Raw genomic sequence first — 14,752 nt, 5'->3', positions numbered from 1 at the left:
AATTTAAACTTTTTATTAATTTTAAAATTACAAACCAAACGTCGGTAATCATATATAGATGTGTTCAGTTCAGTTCAGTCACTCAGTCGTGTCCGAGTCTCCGCAAACCCATCAATCACAGCACGCCAGGCCTCCCTGTCCACAGACGTGTTAGCTATGGACAAATTAAGTCTGTAGTTATACTTTCAAATACAACTTCAGAATGAGTTGCAATAAAAACATTTTCTCAAAAATTGTATAATTTCCTTTGGTTTACAATCCATCATGTGGAAAGTTTGATATAATTTAAAATAATCTACCATCTACCCTAAAGTATGCTATAGAAATCTTAATCACTATCAGCACTTTATTGATTGGGAGATGTTTGCAGAAAGTAACAGCTGTGGCCGTTGATTTGTTCTATAAGAGAATATCGAACTGTCTCCAGGCAATAGTTTGGGTAAAAAAGACGTATGAATATGTCTCTGGTCAATAAGTTGTTAGGCTCCAATCAACAAGGCTTTAAGGGCTCAGTAGTTTGCCTAAGAGTATTGCAAATATACAAATATTGAAAAGGTAATACTGTTAGTTGAGCTGTAAAATGCCTAAAAGTAACAGTTCTGCCACCGTGTGCAGGTAAGTTCATACATTTTGCTTCCGGGATTCCCCCACCAAGCAGCTTTCTTATTTCAAGTCTGAACTGGAAGACATAGAAAACCATACATTCCACGTGGAATGATGAGGAGAGTGAGCAATCAAGTGTGCAAAAAACAAAGTTTACAATTCCATACTCCAATATCAGAGGTGTCCGGTAACAGGAATTTCAACTGATCCGATTAACAGTCGAGATAATTTCAGACCTGTTCTCTTGCAGCACTGTCCGGCAGACTCAGACCTGAGGTCTTTCGCTGCAACAGGGCAAGTGGTCTTCCGTCCGAAAGACGACTCGGGGGCGCCTTGTGGAAAAAGGAGGGTACGTTAATCGTGTGCTGCAATTTCCTGAACGTACTGGGGAACGCCCCCAGTTCGGCCTCCGCCCTGGCGACCTGCTCCTCCAGCCTGGCTACACTGGCGCTGCCCCTGCCCACGAAGGCCTCCAGCCGGTCGATCTTGCTGCAGACCCGCCGCATCTCGGTGGCCTTGGCGTAGATGAGAGGCACACCCTCGCCGACTGCGTGCGAGGAGTCGCCTCGCAGCATGTCCAGCATGCCCACAAACCCGTCCACCCTGGTGAGCAGGTCCTCCAGGCTCGCGTGCAGCGCCTCGATCTCGGGCCGCGGCCCCGCGCCGGGCAGCAGGCAGGAGGCGTAGCCCGCGGCGGCGCGGCGTAGCAGCGGCGGGCCCCGGCTCTGCGCGCCCGACTCCGGGCCCTCGTCCTCCCACGGCCCCGAGGCGCTGCTGTGGCTCTGCGACACATTGCCGCTGTCCCCGCTCCAGGCCGCCACCTGGGCCTCGGCCTCCTCTGCCGGCTCCTCACCAACCGGCCCGCAACCCGGCGGCAAATCCTCCATAGCCCGCAGCTGCCGGGCTAGACAGCCCCACTTCCGGGCTTTTCCATATTTACTCTTTTTAAACATAGCAAATGAGCAACTTTTCTCAGAGTTGGACAACAGAAAAAAATTTTCATTAAGTTGCAAAATAGGGTTAGTGTAACTATGTAGAGAAACTCACTTCTGAGGCTTAGAGAAAGAAGTTCCTTATATTTATTATAAAATATCTGACTTTTGAAAGAAGTATCATGTATTATGTGTGCATGCATGCTAAGTCACTGAATCTTTGCAACCCTATGGACTGTAGCCCCTCAGGCTCCTCTATCCATGGGATTCTCCAGGCAAGAATACTGAAGTGGGTTGCCGTGCCCTCCTCCAGGGGATCTTCCTGACACAGGGATCAGACCTTATGTCTCTTATGTCTCCTGCACTGGCAGGTTGGTTCTTTATCACTAGCACCACCTGGGAAGCCCGTATTACCTCATACTACTCTTTTAAGGTAGTATTCTTAGTTACTACCTTACAGATGAGGAACCTCAAATACAGAGTAGTCAAACCATTCTCAAAAAGGGCAGCAGAGAGCAAGGGACAAGGGATACATCCAGGCTGACCTTCTGATGCCCCACCCTAGTCTTCAGAACCAGGATATCTATCTGACCCTGGAGGTGAGGTCAGAAGGTCACAGTTAAGAACTCAGCAACACTGAGTCCCAGATCTAACATGACTTCACTGGGTGACCTTGGGGCAGTCTCTTCCCATCTTTGGGCCTCAGTTTCTCCAATCATAATGTGAACAAGTTAAACTAAACTTGCAGTTTTCAAACATTTTTAGCAGGAGAAATTGTTTGGATACAATCTTACAAGGCAACCAGCAATGTCTTCACTACAGAAATGTCCAGGGCTTTTAATAAGCACATATATTTCATCCCTCTCCAGGCTGGTGATTTAATATATAGTTGGGGAAACAACGATCCAGACAAGTGTTTCTCAACCTTTTTTTTTCTTTTTTTTTACCACAATCCAAAGCCAGAAAGACAATTTATATTATGATCCAAGACACACACACACCCAACATGTGTTGAAATGAATATACCTTTCCTTTCAATGACATAGAAAAGCAAGTTTCGCCAAACGATATTTATCTTCACTGCACTCTGATACTATTTCATTTTTTAATGTTTAAATTATGTATGAGAATGTACATGACCGTGCCTGTGTGTGTGACTGGGTCATGATGCAAAATTTATTTCTCTCTAAAGGCTACAGTCAAAAATGTTTGAAAACTGCTGTCTTGGGCACCTCTCAGCTCTATGACCCCAGCCGTGCAGGCTGCTGGCTGCTTGTGGGTCTCTGAGACACAAATTAACTAATTATTCTTTTTAGGGTTTAAAGCACGGGAGACTCTGTGCCTCTCCGCACAGCTGAGTTGGGCCAGAGAATGTGGACAGGATGGAGTGAAGAAAGCTGGCACTGCCCTTGTCTGGGAGGCATAACTCAGGAACAAAGAGGGAGTTTGTCTCAAGGGCTGCCAATACCGCCTCATTCACAGGCTCTAAATTCATTCAGCCTCCACCGGCCCACAGGCCTCCCCTCACCCCAGGGGCCTGCCAGCCGCTTCGACAAGGAGTTAGTGTCAGATCTGGGCAGCTCTCCCTACCCGATGTGATGGGCATTCAGGTCGCCTGTGAGAATCGGAAACGGAATCACTCTTGTCAGTTGAAAAACAACATCCTTCCCCAGTCACCCCGTGTGCTCCCTGTTCCCACCCCCACCCTCAAGGGAACCCAGGAACACAACACATCTGGAGACATGCGTCGGCCGTGGGAAAGGGCTCTGGCTGGCCTGGCTACTGTGTGCAGGTCACCAGAGTCATCTTTCTTCATCCTCTTTCCCTCACTGGTCTCCTTTCATCTTACTTTGAAAGGGCTGCCCTTCCAGAGTCAGCCACCCTAAGCCATTCCATTGGGAGAGGAGAAAGCAAGTGGAAAACGTTAGCCCTTGTGCCAGGCAGTGCCCAGAGGACTTTGTGTCATAAATATGTGGCATCCCCTTTTATACAGGTGAAGAGAAGGAGGCTTAGACAAGCTGCCACTCAAGTCTGTCTAGTTTCAAGGTTCCAGACCTACCACGAAGCCATGGGGAAGAGGGAGGTAACAGGATAGCAGATCACACTGCAGTGAGTCCAGAGCAGCCTCAGACTTAGGTACAATGGAGGCCAGTCATTCACAGCATGAAGCTCCGAGGTGCCTACCTTAGGGCAGCCCAATACAGCACCATGTGAGTTACCAGCTGAACACTAATGATGGGGACAATGGTGTTCAGTTCAGTTCAGTCGCTCAGTCGTGTCCGACTTTCCGCGACCCCATGAATCACAGCACGCCAGGCCTCCCTGTCCATCACCAACTCCCGGAGTTCACTCAAACTCATGTCCACAGAGTCGGTGATGCCATCCAGCCATCTCATTCTCCGTCGTCCCCTTCTCCTCCCGCCCCCAACCTTTCCCAGCATCAGAGTCTTTTCCAGTGAGTCAACTCGTCGCATGAGGTGGCCAAAGTATTGCAGTTTCAGCTTTAGCATCAGTCCCTCCAATGAACATCCAGGATTGGTCTCCTTTAGAATGGACTGGCTGGATCTCCTTGCAGTATAAGGGACTCTCAAGAGTCTTCTCCAACACCACAGTTCAAGAGCATCGATTCTTCGGCGATCAGCTTTCTTCACAGTCCAACTCTCACATCCATACATGACCACGGGAAAAACCATAGCCTTGACTAGACGGACCTTGGTTGGCAAAGTAATGTCTCTGCTTTTTAATATACTATCAAGGTTGGTCATAACTTTCCTTCCAAGGAGTAAGCGTCTTTTAATTTCATGGCTGCAATCAGCATCTGCAGTGATTTTGGAGCCCAAAAAAATAAAGTCTGACACTGTTTCCACTGTTTTTCCATCTATTTCCCATGAAGTGATGGGACAATGGTGTAAAACTACCCATCTTGCAACTACACAGACTTGGGATATTTTTAGCTTATTTTCTAGAGCAGTTTTAAACTTATAGCAAAATTAAGCAGAAAGTACAGAGCTCTCACATACACCCCACACAACCATAGCCAACCCCACTCCTCGCCACCTAAGACATCTCCTACTTGAGTTGTACATTTGTTATAAATAATGCAACCTACACTGACACATCATTATCACCCAGATTCCATAATTCACATCAGAGTTCACTTTGTGTCATACATTCTACAAGTTTTGACAACTGTAGAGTGATCGGTAGCCACCATTATAGTATTATACAGAAGTTTCCCTGCCTAAATATCCTCTTTGTACCACCTATTCAGCCCTCTCTTCCTACCCCTGACAATCACCAATCTTTTTATTGTCTCCATAATTCTGTCTATTAATGAAATTCAATTCAACTGTCCAAAAGCAAACATCCAGGCCTGTATGTTTCCATTGGACAATTCCACCAAGTGTTTAAAGAAGAATTAGCACTACTGCTGCTGCTGCTGCTGCTAAGTCACTTCAGTCGTGTCCGACTCTGTGTGACCCCATAGATGGAAGCCCACCAGCTACAAAACTCTTCCAGAAATTAGGAGAGAATAGAATATTTCTCAGTCCATTTTATAAAGTTACCAAACCTAATGAAAACAATACAAAAAAAAAACCTCACACACCAAAATTCCTCATAAATATAGATGCAAAAATTGCTAAACTATTAGCAAACAGAATTTTGTAACACATTAAAAGAATTATATACCTTGACCAAGATTTATTCCAGGAATACAAGGCCAGTTTCAGTTCTGTTCAGTTCAGTCACTCAGTCATGTCCGACTCTTTGCAACCCCATGGACTGCAGCACACCAGACCTCCCTGTCCATCACCAACTCCTGGAGTTTACTCAAATTCATGTCCATTGAGTCGATGATGCCATCCAACCATCTCATCCTATGTTGTCCCCTTCTCCTCCTGCCTTCAATCTTTCCCAGCATCAGGGTCTTTTCCAGTGAGTCAATTCTTTGCATCAAATAGCCAAAGTATTGGAGCTTGAGCTTCAGCATGAGTCCTTCCAATGAATATTCAGGACTGATCTCCTTTAGGATGGACTGGTTGGATCTCCTTGCAGTCCAAGGGACCCTGAAGAGTCTTCTCCAAAACCACAGTTCAAAAGCATCAATTCTTTGATGCTCAGCTTTCTTTATAGTCCAAATCTCACATCCACACATGACTACTGGAAAAACCATAGCTTTGACTAGACACATCTTTGTTGGCAAAGTAATGTCTCTGCTTTTCAATATGCTGTCTAGGTTGGTCATAACTTTTCTTCCAAGGAGGAAACATCTTTTAATTTCATGGCTGCAGTCACCATCTGCAGTGATTTTTGGAGCCCCCAAAAATAGTCTGTCGCTGTTTCCATTGTTTCCCCATCTATTTGCCATGAAGTGATGGGACCAGAAGGCCAGTTTAGTAATCAAATATCTACCATGTTAACAGGCTGAAGATGAAGAATTACATGATCATATCAACAACTGATTTTAAAAATCTTATGATGAACTTCAACACTCATTCATGATAATAAATTTAAAAAAAACTCTCAGAAAACTAGGAATAGAGGGAAACCTAACTTGAGAAAGAGCATCTACAAAAGACCTACAACTAATATTTTACTTGCTGGTGAAAGAGTGAATGCTTTCTTCCAAAGATGAGAATGAAGACAAAGATGTACCCTCTTACCACTCTTATTCAATATCATACTGGAAGTTTTAGCAAGAAAAATAAAATGCATATAGATAGAGAAGGAAAACGTCCTATTCACAGATGACATCTTCTACATTTTCTGGAAATTGCCAACGAATCTACAAAATAATATTTAACCCCTAGAACTAATATTTGAGTTCAGAAAAGTCATATGATATAAGATGGCCATTCCAAAATCAATTGTATTTCTGTAACTAACAAATTGAAAATAAAGTAACTTTTACAATCACTCAAAAAAATGAAATCCAGAAATCATGTACAAAACTTGTAGGCTGAAAATTATAAAATTATGAAAGAAATCAAAGAGATAAATGAGAGATGGACAGAATTCATGGATTGAAAGACTTAGTTTTAAAGACTTAGTCAGTTTTTTAGTTTCATTTGACACTTTAATGTGATTCTTATCTAAATGGATTCCAGAAGATTTTTAGAGATATAGAAACGTTTATTCTAAAGTTTATATGGAAAGGCAGAAGAACTAGAATAGCTAAGACAATTTTTGAAACAGAATTATAATATGAGAGGATCTGGACTCTCTGCTTTCAGGACTTACTCTATAGTTACAATAGTCATGTTGGAACATTATAGACAGAAGGAAAGACACATAGATCAATTGGACAGAATAGAGAACCCAGAAATAGACACACACAAATACACCCAAATGCAAAAGTTATCCAGTAGAGGAAAAAAAGCTTTTTCAACAAATGGTGCTGAAGTAATTGAACATCCAAAGAAGGGAGGATGGGGAATGAAACTTGTCCCAAATCTCATACCTTATACAAAAACAGTAACTCAAAATGGATTACAGACTTTAATGTGAAATGCAAAGCTGCAACACTTGGGGAGGAAAGCACAGGAGAAAATCTTGAAGATCTATAAAAGAAAAAATGTATAAAAAATACTTTATCAATATTTAAAAATTTTGCTCCATGAAATACTCTATGAAAAGGATAAGAAGACAAACTACAGACTAGGAGAAAGTGTTAGCATGTATCTGACAAAGGGTAGAATATATAAACATTGCTCAAAGCTCAATAGTTAAAATATAAAACAATCCAATTAGAAAGAGGCAAAGAGATATGTAGAGACATTTCACTGAAGAGGGTCAGTTTAGTTCAGTCGCTCAGTAGTGTCCAACTCTTTGTGACCCCATGGACTGCAGCACACCAGGCCTCCCTGTCCATCACCAACTCCCGGAGTTTACCCAAACTCATGTCCATCAAGTCGGCGATGCCATCTAACTATCTCATCCTCTGTCGTCCCCTTCTCCTCCTGCCCTCAATCTTTCCCAGCATCAGGGTCTTTTCCAATGAGTCAACTCTTTGCATCAGGTGGCCAAAGTACTGGAGTTTCAGCTTCAACATCAGTCCTTCCAACGAACACCCAGGACTGATCTCCTTGAGGATAGACTGGTTGGATCTCCTTGCAATCCAAGGGACTCTCAAGAGTCTTCTCCAACACCACAGTTCAAAAGCATCAATTCTTTGGCACTAGGCTTTCTTTATAGTCCAACTCTCACATCCATATATGACTGCTGGAAAAACCATAGCCTTCACTAGACGGACATTTGTTGACAAAGTAATGTCTCTGCTTTTTAATATGCTGTCTAGGTTGGTTATAACTTTCCTTCCAAGGAGTAAGCGTCTTTTAATTTCATGGCTGCAGTCACCACTGCAGCAATTTTGGAGCCCAAAAAATTAAAGTCTGACACTGTTTCTACTGTTTCCCCATCTATTTCCCATGAAGTGATGGGACTAGATGCCATGATCTTAGTTTTCTGAATGTTGAGCTTTAAGCCAACTTTTTCACTCTCCTCTTTCACTTTCATCAAGAGGCTCTTTAGTTCTTCTCCACTTTCTGCCATAAGGGTGGTGTCATCTGCATATCTGAGGTTACTGATATTTCTCCTGGCAATCTTGATTCCAGCTTGTGCTTCTTCCAGCCCAGCGTTTCTCATGATGTATTCTGCATATAAGTTAAATAAGCAAGGTGACAATATACAGACTTGACGGACTCCTTTTCCTATTTGGAACCAGTCTGTTGTTCCATGTCCAGTTCTAACTGCTGCTTCCTGACCTGCATACGGATTTCTCAAGAGGCAGGTCAAGTGGTCTGGTATTCCTATCTCTTGAAGAATTTTCCGCAGTTTGTTGTGATCCAAACAGGATCACAAAGGCTTTGGCATAGTCAATAAGGCAGAAATAGATGTTTTTCTGGAACTCTCTTGCTTTTTTGATGATCCAACAGATGTTGGCAATTTGATCTCTGGTTCCTCTGCCTTTTTTAAAACCAGCTTGACCATCTGGAAGTTCACGGTTCACGTATTGCTAAAGCCTGGCTTGGAGAATTTTGAGCGTGATTTTATTAGCGTGTGAGATGAGGACAATTGTGCGGTAGTTTGAGGATTCTTTGGCATTGCCTTTCTTTGGGATTGGAATACAAACTGACCTTTTCCAGTCCTGTGGCCACTGCTGAGTTTTCCAAATTTGCTGGCAAATTGAGTGAAGAGGGTATACAGATGGTAAATAAGCATATAAAAAGATGTTTGACCTCATTAACCATTCAGTTCAGTTCAGTGCAGTCGCTCAGTCATGTCCGACTCTTTGCAACCCCATGAATCACAGCACGCCAGGCCTCCCTGTCCATCACCAACTCCCGGAGTTCATTCAAACTCATGTCCATAGAGTCGGTAATGCCATCCAGCCATCTCATTCTCTGTCGTCCCCTTCTCCCACCCCCAATCCCTCCCAGCATCAGAATCTTTTCCAGTGAGTCAACTCGTTGCATGAGGTGGCCAAAGTATTGGAGTTTCAGCTTTAGCATTAGTCCTTCCAATGAACACCCAGGATTGATCTCCTTTAGAATGGACTGGTTGGATCTCCTTGCAGTTCAAGGGACTCTCAAGAGTCTTCTCCAGCACCACAGTTCGAAAGCATGATGCAAATTAAAACCATAGTGAGTATTGCTATACATCTATTCAAATGTCTGAAATAAAATGGTGAGAAGGCCAAATGATCCAGTTTCTCTGGAAACTATTTCACACATTGTTGGTCAGATGTAAAATAATACACAATTCCAGAAAACAGTTGGCCATTTCTTTAGAAATTAAATATGCAACTACCATCCAAACCAGAAATATCCTTCCCAGGCACTTATTCCAGAAAAACGAAAACTTATGTTCCTGTAAAAACCTGTACACAAATGTTTATAGCTGCTTTATTTGAAACAGTCAAAGCTAGAAACAACCCAGATGTCCTTCCAAGTATTTTACAAATACCAACAATGCTGCTGCAATGATCATTGTTGTGACATGTCTTCCTATATGCACACAAGAGCTTGGCAGACACTGTTGGAGGTCTGCCCATAATCCATTTGGACCTTCTAAGGTTATTTCAATGAATGAGACAGACATAATCTCTGTTATTACAGAGCTCACATTTGGAGGAGAGAGACATAAGTAAACAAGTTTCTACAATTGATTCTTCAGTAGCACGTTGTTATAAAACTGTCAGTTCACTGCTACCTCAGCCCCAAAAGACACCAAACTCAGTAGCTGACTTCACCATTTTGCACAGAGAAGCCTAGAACTCTTCTATATAAAACTCATCACAGAACTTTTCCTGGTGATGGCCCCAGGAAACCTAATTAAATCTGACTTATTAGAAATCCAAATTCTGCTAAGGCTCTCTGATCAATGGTTCAAGGAACAGTTGGCCCCTGCCAACTTTAACAATATAATAGCCAGTTATTACAATATAAAGTAAAAGTTAAAGCAAAAGTGAGTTTATTTGGGAATGGTCAAAGGAACTGCAATTCCAGATGTGAGAACCAAGGAGGGAGGACCATAGGCAAGTCCAGAGAACAAAGAAAAGGAATTTGCTTTTATAGGGAAGGGGGCAGTTTGGAAGGGTTGTAATAACCAAAACGTTCACTGGAGAAAGCTGGGAGTCCAAAGTATGGAGATTGTTCATTGGTTGAACTGCTACAGTCTCTGATTGACTGGGCTGTCCTCTCACAGAGAGTTTTCTTCTTCCTGGTGAATTGTAGAGAACACCTGCCTGTCAGAGATGTAGGCAGAAATCTCTTCCTGTTTAGTGTAATTGACATGTGTGTGGGTGGGGAGTGGGTAGTTCCCCCTGCAAGCCTATCCTTACTTTTAGCTGAGGTTTATTTAATTAATTCCACAGCTGATTTAATTTTGTTGTAAAAAGACTGACTTTTTATCTTCTTCTTGGACCAGTGCATTAGTGAGTCCATAGAGTAAAGGTCTATACACTAGAGTCAGATAATCCCAACTTCTCCACGTTTTCACAGTAAATGACCTTTACTTAACTTCCTTAAGCCTCTGTTTCCTCTTGCAAAAAAGGACTTAATGAAAGTACCCACCTAGTAAGTCAGTTGTATAGATTAAGTAAAATAATGCATAGTAATGCACTTAGCACAATGCCTAGCACATAGTAGTTTCTCTGTTCTGTTCTATGATAACAGTGAAGACTTCGGATGATTTCCTTAGGATGATGCTTAGGAGTAGAAGTACAAATCAAAGAATGTAAACATTTTTAGATCTCATGAAACAGACTATAAAATTATTTTCTAAGAAGAACTAATCTCCACTCCTGCCGGCTGAGAGCTCCCATCTTTCCTTTCCTTGGTAGCTTTCTGTGCTCTCATTTTTAAATCTTTCTAATTTGATAGATTAAAATCTATCCTGTATTCCTTTCCTTTTTGATTCTTTGATTATCAGCAAGGCTGAATGATATTTTTTAAAACACCTTCTAGCTATTTTTATTTCCCCCTTAGTAGACTGTTGATTAATATCCTCTTGTTGTTGTTCAGTTGCTAAGTTGTGTCCGACTCTTTGCGACCCCATGGACTGTAGCATACTGGGCTCATCTGTCTGTGCAGTTCTCTAGGCAGGAATATTTGCCATTTCCTTCTCCAGGGATATTTCCCAGACCAGGGATCAAACCCATGTCTCCTGCAAAAAAAAAAAAAGGCTTCATTTTTATTGAGTTGTGGAAGTTCTTTATATATTAAGCTTATTGATTCTTTGCTGGCATTGTGAAGTTTAATAAATACATGTGGAAGGGATGAGGGTAGTGCTACTGCTTTGTCACTGGAACGTAAGTAATGTTTATAAGTTCATGTATGCAATCTTTAAGTCTTTTAAATCTGCATGGATGCTAGGGCTAGCACTTCCTTTTTTTTTTTTACCCTTAACTACTAATATGTCATTTTCCGTCCTCCACAAACCTGAAGATACATTTTCTGTTTATCATTTCTAGGGTAGCTATAGTGGGATCCCATCGGTGCCCCTTTTCCTGCCCAGTGAATGTGAATACTGCTGACAAAATTCTACTGTCCTCTTCTGGATGGAAGTGCCCTGGACCAAACAAGGGCAACCTTACCAGAGAGGCTACATAACTCCCTCCTCCACCCTACCTGTCCACCAGACTTCAACCAATAACTGATGGATATTTGGGTACAGAAGGCCCACTCCCTTACTCTGAGGTGAGACTAACCCTGCAGTGCAATTTGTATTCTGGAGCTTCCCTGTGAGAGCCAGCTGAAGCCAGGCTCTGGTGGAGACCAGCCTCACTTTTCTCCTCCGTCCTAAGTCAGTTGTGTCACTTCCTTCCCCTGAGAGCATTCTCCCAGTAAATCCCTTCAACAAGAATCCCTCTCTCAGGCTCTGCTTCCTGAGAACCCAGCTCAAGGCAGCAGCCTTTCTAAGACTAAATGTTTCCATTTGTACCTTTGTACCCAACCATTCTGAGTCACACTTTTTATGGCCACCAAGAGCATGTAGTTACTTGCTTCTCCTTGGAGGCTGAGTTAACCAAGTGGTGGATTGTTTCAGTAGCTTGTTCAGGGTCATCCAGTACATTGGTTAATATTTACTGAGACCCCTGAAGCAAAGTGACCTGAATGTGAAATCTGGGCCATTACTTGGCACCCAGCCTTGATTAACTGAAATCTCACATCTCATGTGCCTCCTCAGGGTTAGTTCCTTCTGAGAAGATATGATACACACTGATTCTACACCCCCAGTACAGAAATAGCTCACCTAGGGCCCCAAGAGGCTGGAATATGCTGGTTTGCACAATCATACAGTTAGAGCTGGAGAATACCATAGTGGTTATGTGGTCTTACAGATGGGGAAACTGAGGTCCAGAAAGGTGAACTTACTTATTCAAGGCCAGGCAGCATGATGGTACTGCCACTGCAAGCCTTTCTGGCACAGAGGAAAACATGGGCTGAACCATAATTTCTTTGCCTTTGATTTCGCCACTATCTCCACATCTAGCAATCCCCTTTCTGTTCCTTCCTTGCTACCCAAGTACAGCCCATGGCTGTTTGGCATGAAGGAGACGCTCCTCTGCCTCCCCACCAATCTTCCAGTCTTGACTCAATGGCCTTAGCTGGTCTTCCTGGTTCCTATACCCTGCACCCCAAGTGCTTCTGGAGAAAACAGCACAGGCCAGCTGGTTCACGGCATCCACCTCAGCTGAGCATATCTTTGACAGTTTCTTGCTAATTTGTAGTTGTCTCTCCCCATCCTTCCCATCATTGCCCACCCCCTAACACAGGGGCCCCCAATCTCTAGGCCATGTACTGCTACCTTCTGTCAGGTCAGCAGCTGCATTAGATTAGAAATAAAGTGTACAATAAATACAACGCACTTGAATCATCCCAAAACCACTTGCACCCCCATCCCTGGTCTGTGGAAAAATTGTCATCCATGAAATTGGTCCCTGGTGCCAAAAATATTTGGGCCCTTTATCTAACACATACACAAATTCTGAAGGCCTCTTAGGAAAACAGAGGTGCCAATGTATGTACCCCCAAACTGTCTCCATCTGCATGGAAATTTATATCTACACCCAGATACTTCCTCTTCCTTTGGCCCTTTTCCTTGTTCCCTCATCAGCTCCTGCTCCCTGGGCCCCAGCCCCTTGGAGTACACTGCCTTCTCTCTAATATTGAAACTTATTGTCTCACCTCTGCCTCAAATAAGCCAATGAACTTGCTCAAGTTCCTCCCATGCCCCCCCACCGCAAACCAACCAACCAATAAATGTACCCTTGATTAAAAATATACAAGAAAATTCTTAATGATCTGGATAACCACAATAGTGTGGTCACTTGCCTAGAGGTAGACATCATGGGGTGTGAAGTCAAGTGGGCCTTAGGAAGCATTATAACAAACAAAGTTAGTGGAGGTGATGGAATTCCACTTGAGCTATTTAAAATCTTAGAAGACAAAGTAGTGCTATACTCAATATACCAGCAAATTTGGGAGATTCAGCAGTGGCCACACTATAGGAAAAGGTCAGTTTTCATTCCAATCCCAAAGAAGGGTTATGCCAAAGAATGTTAAAATGTGGTAAAATTGGGCTCATTTCACATGCTAGCAATGTAATGCTCAAAATCCTTCAAGCTAGGCTTCAGCAATACATGAACCGAGAACTTCCAGATGCACAGGCTAGCTTTTGAAGAGGCAGAGGAACCAGAGATCAAATTTCCAACAATTTTTGGATCATGCAGAAAGAAAAGAAGTCCCAGAAAAACATCTACTTCTACTTCATTGACTATGTTAAAGCCACTGTGTATATCACAACAAACTGGAAAATTCCTAAAGAGATGGGAATACCAGACCACCTCACCTGTCTCCTGAGAAACCTGTATGCGAGTCAAGAAGCAATAGTAAGAATTGGACATGAAACAACAGACTGGTACCAAATTGGGAAAGGAGTATGACAAGGCTGTATACTGTCATCTTTTTAATTTAACTTATATGCAGAGTGTGTGTCTACGCGCGCACGTATGTGCTAAGTTGCTCCAGTCATGTCCAACTCTTTGTGACCCTATGGACCATAGCCCACCTGGCTCCTCTGTCCATGGGATTCTCTAGGCAAGAATACTGGAGTAGGCTGCCATGCCCTCCTCTGGGGTATCTTCCCAACCTAGGGATCAAATCTGTATCTCTTACGTCTCCTGCATTGGCAGGCAAATTCTGTACCACTAGTGCCAACTGGGAAGCCCTATATACAGAGTACATCATGAGAAAAGCCAGGTTGGATGAATCACAGCTGGAAAAAGATTGCTGGGAGAAATATCCACAACCTCAGATATCCAGGTGATACCACCCTAATGGCAGAAAGTGAAGAGGAACTAAAGAGCCTCTTGATGAGGGTGAAAGAGTGAAAAAAGATGGTTTGAAACTTAACATTCAAAAAACTAAGATCTCGGCATCCAGTCCCATCACTTCATGACAAATAGAAGGGGGAAATGTGGAAGCAGTGACAGATTTTATTTTCTTGGGCTCCAAAATCATTGCAGACTGCAATGATGATGTCTGCCATGAAATTAAAAGACCCTTGCTCTTTGGAAGGAAAGCTATGGCAAACCTAGACAGCATATTAGAGACAGCATAACAGAGATATCACTTTGCTGACAAAGGTTCATATAGTCAAAGTTATAGTTTTTCCAGTAGTCATGTACATATGTGAGAGTTGGACCATAAAGA

The 14,752-nt window shown here is 42.9% G+C and overlaps 1 pseudogene; it reads right to left on the bottom strand.

Moving 5' to 3' along the window:
• Positions 1–868: 868 nt before the first annotated feature.
• Positions 869–1,490, bottom strand: LOC148778024 (biogenesis of lysosome-related organelles complex 1 subunit 4-like; annotated as a pseudogene).
• Between the last annotated feature and the right edge of the window lie 13,262 nt (positions 1,491–14,752).

This window comes from Moschus berezovskii, chromosome 4 (assembly GCF_049115385.1).
Source record: "Moschus berezovskii isolate FMDL1 chromosome 4, NW_MosBer_1.0, whole genome shotgun sequence".
NCBI lineage: Eukaryota > Metazoa > Chordata > Mammalia > Artiodactyla > Moschidae > Moschus > Moschus berezovskii.
This window is presented reverse-complemented; position numbering and strand designations above follow the sequence as displayed.